We start from the raw sequence: 8,458 nt of genomic DNA, 5'->3' as shown, positions 1-8,458 counted from the left end.
CTTTTGGTGTTTTTCAGAGTCAGTAGAAAGGCCTCTAGTGTCCCATGTTTTCCTAACTGTGACCTTAATTGCCTAGCGTCTGTAAGCTGTTAGTGTCTTTACGACCGTTCCACAGGTGCATGTTCATTAATTGTTTATGGTTCATTGAACAAGCATGGGAAACAGTGTTTAAACCCTTTACAATGAAGATCTGTAAAGTTATTTGGATTATCTTTGAAAGATGGGGTCCTGAAAAAGGGACATTTCTTTTTTAGCTGGGTTTAGAACAGAACAGGACCATGATTTGTATGTATTTTTACCACATGTAGGCCTATACACTTTGAATAGTCAAATAACAAAGAAACAAACTATTGATAACTGTTTACTTGAACACGTAGTAAAACACTAAATTTAAGTGACTTGGATAACCTTTGGAACATTAATGCATTGAATGCAGTGGGATCCTCATCTCATTTGAGTGTTGGATTTAGGCTTGGGGTCAGTTTGTATTGAATGCAATCAATTCAGGAATATAAATTATATTCCAATGCAATAATTGAAGAGGTAGGATAAAGCAATGAGGATTGTCTCTGAATGGATCAAGTTTAAGTTTGATTGACCAAGGTGTGTGTGTGTGTGTGTGTGTGTGTGTGTGTGTGTGTGTGTGTGTGTGTGTGTGTGTGTGTGTGTGTGTGTGTGTGTGTGTGTGTGTGTGTGTGTGTGTGTGTGTGTGTGTGTGTGTGTGTGTGTGTGTGTGTGTGTGTGTGTGTGTGTGTGTGTGTGTGTGTGTGTGCGTGCGTGCGTGTGTGTGTGTAAATGTCCATTGGCTCATTTCTCTGGTTGAGGGGATATGACGCCACTCCCTTTTTACCTGTAGGCCTATCGGATGAGAGCATTCTGTAGGAAATGCTACCAAGCCATTGGAAGGGAGGTTGAAAGGAGCACAAGTAAAAACAACCATTATTTTATAAAGTATAAAACTGATCAAGTGTATTTCATTGTCCTTTCTTAGACCTTCTAGTAAGACAACGGACAAATAGTAATCACTTGTAAAAAAAAATCTTGTCAGAAAAAATATATCAATGTTATTTGTCAGGTCAAGCGATTAACCTGCTGCATTTTTTTTGGCACGTCAAGGCTGGCCTTGGGCTGATTTTAAATGTGTAACGGTGCATCAATTGCCATCACCATTAGGTTAATCTAGGTCGTTAACAGGTATGCCAGTCGATCATTGTTTACTTCGTCTTTGTTTATATTTTATTTCACACTGGAAGCAAATGGGGTAAGCAAAAAAATATATAATTATTTTGTCTTTACAACTGATGTTCAACACAACAGTACCTGTATTTATTGTTTGGGAATTACTATAACATGCAGGACTAAATGCATGTCTATAACACAGTCCCCCTCCAAAACTACACATATTTGGTTAGTGGAGACCCTGCTGAGTATTTCCCACCCTGCTTTAGCTGAGACAGGTAGAAAAGTTCTCTCTCTACAAGCCAATAAGTGTTCCATATATGTGTATTGCATTGCAGTGGAAGGAGTGGGTGGAGTAAGGAGTCACCAGTACTCTGTATTAAACCCGTTGCCCAGCACAAGAGACCCATTTAAGTTTAGCAGACTGAGTCATTTTTATTAAAATTATATTTCTTTACATATAGCTTTCAACATCCCAGTATTTGTATAAACTTTCAAAATAATTGGTGGTGTAAAAAATAAAATGCGTACAACTATCATTTTTTTTCTTCCAGAGGTGGTTGCAATGCTGTGAAAGACCGTTGTACTGCACTAGCGTGCAAAACAAAAAATGGATATTCCCAAAGTTAACATGTCTTTGCAGGAGGACTCTTATTTTGGAGGAAATAAATCTGCTATCATGCTGCCAGCATAATATCCTGCTGCTAGGAGAAATGTAATCATTTTCTCATCTTTCTTTTGCAGGTTTATCTGCATATACCCTTCCTATGTAAACAGAAAGAAGACCCTTGCAGAGGGGAGACGGATACCCGCTGAAAAGGTAAACCAAACCTGCAGGATTCTTTTTATTTGTTTGGTTCAATACATGGTGGACCACTTGCTTTTGCAGATCTATCCTGGTGAATGTGTACACACACCCACCACTGGTCTACCTCTTTCTGAAACAGATTTTTTTTTTTGTAGTTTGTCACACGAGTGCTGAGGGACATGTCTGACATGTTGGTTTTCATCTCTGTCTCCCCAACCAGGCAGTGGAAAACCCTACTTGTGCTGAGATCTGTCATGTGTTGACAGTAGGGGGGGCAAATGTTCTTATCGAGGTAATGGCAGATCTTACATCCAATAATGGATTGCGTACGTTTGTGCTTTTACATGCTTTAAATAAGAGGGTAACTTGCCTCATTCAGTACCATTGTGTAACAGTAGCTCCAACCTAGGTGAATCCACAACAGCCATTTTCCATTGTCAAACATTTGGTTATTTAGCAGACGCTCTTATCCAGAGCGACTTACAGTAGTGAGTGCATATATTTTCGTACCTGGTCCCCTGTGGGAATAGAACCCACAACCCTGGCAAGCGCCATGCTCTACCCACTGAGCTACACAGGACCAAATGTAATCATAGTAGGTTAAGGTATGGCGTTGCCCAATTTCTAAGTCTCTCATTGTTATTTTACTTATCTATCACAGAACAAGATGTACTCTAGAGAGTGGAACAGGGATGTGACTTTCGGAGGAAGAGTGCGTGTACAGCTGAAGCAGGAGGATGGAACGCTCTGCTCAGACAAGTTTGCATCACGTGAGTGCTTGTTTGTGAAGGGGAGAAGCAATGACCTATGGCTGAAGTTAGTAAAACGGGAAGCAATGCAGTTAGTTTTACCATCAACTGCTTTATGTTATTTAAAATGATTCTCCTCTCTGATCCATGTTTGAAAGTTCTGCACTACGGTCCTTCTCTGACAATGCCCTCCTACATGTTACACATTCCAGTTTGTGGATGCAACACAGTTGTGTAAAACACACTTTAGTACTACAGCTTTATTATCCTGTCTGAATGTCCCCGAAGGTAAATACGTGATGATCTACTGTGCTGAGATGATCCCCAAACTGAAGACCCGGATCGGTGGCAGACTCTGGCTCCCAGCAAGGGGAGGGCAGCAGGAAAAGCAAGAAAAAGAGGAAGTAGCCACACAAAGTCCCCCATGTTGCTGTTTGTTGGTTTTGCACAGTAACAATACTAAGGAAGGAAGTATTTCGCAAGGAACTGGTACAGTGGCAGAAAGAATGAAAGAAGATTCATTTATGTGATGTCATTTTGTATAGGCCTACTTGTGATGTTTATGCCATCAGTCACATGTAATTGTAAAAATACATATTTTGGGGATACGGTGCATTCGGAAAGTATTCAGACCCCTTGACTTTACAGCCTTATTCTATTTTTTTTCTTCACCCTCATCAATGAACACACAATACCCCTGAATGACAATGCAAAAACAGGTTGTTATACATTTTTTGCAAAAATATATATATTTTTTTAAAGTACAACTTTTACCTAAGTATTCAGACCCTTTACTCTGTACTTTGTTGAAGCATCTTTGGCAGCGATTACAGCCTCGAGTTTTCTGTGACATGACACTACAAGCTTGGCACACGTATATTTGTGGAGTTTCTCATTCTTCTCTGCAGATCCGCTCAAGCTCCTTTCAGGTTGGATGGGGAACTACTCTGCACAGCTATTTTCAGGTCTCTCCAGAGATGTTTGATCAGGTTCAAGTCCGGGCTCTGGCAGTGCCACTCAAGGACATTCAGAGACTTCTCCCGAAGACACTCCTGTGATGTTTTGGCTGTGTGCTTAGGGTCATTGTCCTGTTGGAAGGTGAACCTTCACCCCAGTTTGAGGTTTTGAGCAGGTTTTCATCAAGAATCTCTCTGTACTTTGCTCCGTTCATCTTTGCCTCGAACCTGACTAGTCTCCCAGTCCCTGCCGCTGAAAAACATCCCCACAGCATGATGCTGCCACCACCATGCTTCACCGTAGTGATGGTGCTAGGTTTCTTCCAGATGTGACGCTTGGCATTCAGGCCAAGGAGTTCAATCTTGGTTTCATCAGACCAGAGAATCTTGTTTCTGGTCTGAGTGGAAAACTCCAAGCAGGCTGTTATGTGTCTTTTATTGAGGAGTGGCTTCCGTTTTGCCACTACCATAAAGGCCTGATTGGTGGAGTGCTACAGAGATGGGAGAACCTTCCAGAAGGACGACCATCTCCACAGAGGAACTCTGGAGCTCACCTCTCTGACCAAAGCCCTTCTTCCTCGATTGTTTAGTTTGGTCGGGCGGCCAGCTTTAAGAAGTGTCTTGGTGGTTCCAAACCTCTTCCATTTAAGAATGAAGGAAGCCACTGTGTTTTTAGGAACCTTCAATTTTGAAAACCTTTTTTGGTACCCTTCCCCATATCTGTGCCTCAACACAATCATGTCTCGGAGCTCTGAGTACAATTCCTTCGACCTCATGGCTTGGTTTTTGCTCTGACATGCACTGTCAACTGTGGGACCTTATATAGATAGGTGTGTGCCTTTCTAAATCATGTCCAATCAACTGAATTTACCACAGGTGGACTCCAAGTTGTAGAAACATTTCAAGGATGATCAATGGAAAGAGGATGTACCTGGGAAGTATAAGTATTTGTAGATGAAAAATGCATATTTGGCATACATTAATGTCATAAATAGACAAGATATTGAGTTTCTTAAACTAAGGTGCAGACGGAACCGGGCAAATAGAGGTGGCTAGTCTTGCAAATGTATGATGAGTAATTTGTGTAGGTAAGAGGCATATGTACTGGCCCAGACAATGTTACAGTAATTGAGATATGGCTAAATTAAACTATAGTATAGAGCAAGCAAGCTTGATTAACCAAACCAGTAATCTTTCTGATGATACCAAAAGATTTCTTCACTTTGCTACAGACAAATTATTGAATATGATTGTTGAAGGAATTTAATTCCTCTGTTTTAATTCCCAATTAAAATTAAACACACTGTCAATTCATAGGGATCTAGGGATCTCTTATGCTTGTTTTGGAACAAAATCCTCATCATCTAAACCATGGGTCAAATTACCACTCTCCGCATACTCAAGTAGGACGTGCTGTATCAGGAATATGGCACCCACGATAAGACAGCTCAGACGAACAGCTTCCATGTGAAGCCCCACCCTCTCCCCGAGAACACATCACTAGCAAGAGCCAGACACACCTTCACTTCTATGAACAAAAACAGGGGTGATAGGACAGGGAGGATTACTTCATTCGAGAGATGGCCCCCGGAATTCTGTTAATTCCAGTTCTCCTCTCGAACACTGTTTATTGTTCGACAGTATCGTTGTGTCGTACCCTCCCACCGTGCGATATGAATCCGGGTAGCTCTTTCAGCTAGCTGTCACCAGGGATCCTTGGTATGGTCCCCCCAACAAGCCTCTGGGACTGGATTGAGTGACTTCACCTGTAGTTCACCTGTTATGCATAAAATCCTGGACATACAGGCTTGGTTAACTTCTTCGAGATAGGGGGCGCTCTTTTAATTTTTGGATAAAAAACGTTCCCGTTTTAAACAAGATATTTTGTCACGAAAAGATGCTCGACTATGCATGTAATTGACAGCTTTGGAAAGAAAAAACTCGGACGTTTCCAAAACTGCAAAGATATTATCTGTGAGTGCCCCAGAACTAATGCTACAGGCGAAACCAAGATGAAGTTTCATACAGGAAATGCCCCAGATTCTGAAGGCGCTGTGTTCCAATGTCTCCTTATATGGCTGTGAATGCGCCAGGAATGAGCCTGCCCTTTCTGTCATTTCCCCAAGGTGTCTGCAGCATTGTGACGTATTTGTAGGCATATCATTGGAAGATTGACCATAAGAGACTATATTTACCAGGTGTCCGCCCGGTGTCCTGCGTCGAAATTATTGCGTAATCGCCAGGTCCATGCGCGTTCCATTTCTTCAGAGGATTAACTAAACTGACACAAATGACTTATCATCGAATAGATATGTGAAAAACACCTTGAGGATTGATTCTAAACAACGTTTGCCATGTTTCTGTCTGATATTATGGAGTTAATTTGGAAAAAAGTTTGTTTTAATTACTTAATTTTCGTTTTTTTTCTTACCCAAACGTGAAGAAAACGGAGCGATTTGTCTACACAAATAATATTTTTGTAAAAACTGAACATTTGCTATCTAACTGAGAGTCTCCTCATTGAAAACATCTGAAGTTCTTCAAAGGTAAATTATTTTATTTGAATGCTTTTCTTGTTTTTGTGAAAATGTTGCATGCTGAATGCCAGGTTTAATCCTATGCTAGGCTATCAATACTAATACACAAATGCTTGTTTAGCTATGGTTCAAAAGCATATTTTGAAAATCTGAGATGACAGTGTTGTTAACAAAAGGCTAAGCTTGAGAGCAAATATATTTATTTCATTTCATTTGCGATTTTCATGAATAGTTAACGTTGCGTTATGCTAATGAGCTTGCCTAGACCTTTTACACTCCTGGATACAGGTTTTTTTCGTAGCCAAACGTGATGAACAAAACGGAGCGATTTGTCCTACACAAATAATCTTTTTGTAAAAACTGAACATTTGCTATCTAACTGAGAGTCTCCTCATTGAAAACATCTGAAGTTCTTCAAAGGTAAAAGATTTTATTTGAGTGCTTTTCTTGTTTTTGTGAAAACGTTGCATGCTGAATGCTACGCTAAATGCTACGCTAAATGCTACGCTAGCTATCAATAATCTTACACAAATGCTTGTTTTGCTATGGTTGAAAAGCATATTTTGAAAATCTGAGATGACAGTGTTGTTAACAAAAGGCTAAGCTTGAGAACTAGCATATTTATTTAATTTCATTTACGATTTTCATGAATAGTTAACGTTGCGTTATGGTAATGAGCTTGAGGCTGTATTCACGATCCCGGATCCGGGATGGCTAGAATCAAGATTAACAAACAGTTTCTCATATTTATTTTTTATTATTAGTTCCTTATCCAATAGGCCACTAACTTACCCACCCCCCTTTTGATACCTGGCTCTGCCCAGGTAACAACCTTATATACCCTAAATAATGACTTAGGTAGGATTAGTAAATTATCCTTATTTTCTGACATTATCATGTATGTCCAATTCTCCCTTGGGCATCCATTCATCTTAATCCAAATAAAATCAAATCAAATCAAATCAAATTTTATTTGTCACATACACATGGTTAGCAGATGTTAATGCGAGTGTAGCGAAATGCTTGTGCTTCTAGTCCGACAATGCATTAATAACCAACAAGTAATCTAACTAACAATTCCAAAACTACTGTCTTATACACAGTGTAAGGGGATAAAGAATATGTACATAAGGATATATGAATGAGTGATGGTACAGAGCAGCATAGGCAAGATACAGTAGATGGTATCGAGTACAGTATATACATATGAGATGAGTATGTAAACAAAGTGGCATAGTTAAAGTGGCTAGTGATACATGTATTACATAAGGATGCAGTCGATGATATAGAGTACAGCATATACGTATGCATATGAGATGAATAATGTAGGGTAAGTAACATTATATAATGTAGCATTGTTTAAAGTGGCTAGTGATATATTTACATCATTTCCCATCAATTCCCATTATTAAAGTGGCTGGAGTTGATTCAGTGTCAGTGTCAGTGTGTTGGCAGCAGCCACTCAATGTTAGTGGTGGCTGTTTAACAGTCTGATGGCCTTGAGATAGAAGCTGTTTTTCAGTCTCTCGGTCCCAGCTTTGATGCACCTGTACTGACCTCGCCTTCTGGATGATAGTGGGGTGAACAGGCAGTGGCTTGGGTGGTTGATGTCCTTGATGATCTTTATGGTCTTCCTGTAACATCGGGTGGTGTAGGTGTCCTGGAGGGCAGGTAGTTTGCCCCCGGTGATGCGTTGTGCAGACCTCACTACCCTCTGGAAAGCCTTACGGTTGAGGGCGGAGCAGTTGCCGTACCAGGCGGTGATACAGCCCACCAGGATGCTCTCGATTGTGCATCTGTAGAAGTTTGTGAGTGCTTTTGGTGACAAGCTGAATTTCTTCAGCCTCCTGAGGTTGAAGAGGCGCTGCTGCGCCTTCTTCACGATGCTGTCTGTGTGAGTGGACCAATTCCGTTTGTCTGTGATGTGTATGCCGAGGAACTTAAAACTTGCTACCCTCTCCACTACTGTTCCATCGATGTGGATAGGGGGGTGTTCCCTCTGCTGTTTCCTGAAGTCCACAATCATCTCCTTAGTTTTGTTGACGTTGAGTGTGAGGTTATTTTCCTGACACCACACTCCGAGGGCCCTCACCTCCTCCCTGTAGGCCGTCTCGTCGTTGTTGGTAATCAAGCCTACCACTGTTGTGTCGTCCGCAAACTTGATGATTGAGTTGGAGGCGTGCGTGGCCACGCAGTCGTGGGTGAACAGGGAGTACAGGAGAGGGCTCA

General features: G+C 41.0%; 1 pseudogene; it reads left to right on the top strand.

Moving 5' to 3' along the window:
- The first annotated feature begins 1,256 nt into the window (after positions 1 to 1,256).
- LOC112257250 lies at positions 1,257 to 3,262 on the top strand (annotated as a pseudogene).
- The last annotated feature ends 5,196 nt before the right edge of the window (positions 3,263 to 8,458 follow it).

This window comes from Oncorhynchus tshawytscha, linkage group LG09 (assembly GCF_018296145.1).
Source record: "Oncorhynchus tshawytscha isolate Ot180627B linkage group LG09, Otsh_v2.0, whole genome shotgun sequence".
Taxonomy (NCBI): Eukaryota; Metazoa; Chordata; class Actinopteri; order Salmoniformes; family Salmonidae; genus Oncorhynchus; species Oncorhynchus tshawytscha.
This window is presented reverse-complemented; position numbering and strand designations above follow the sequence as displayed.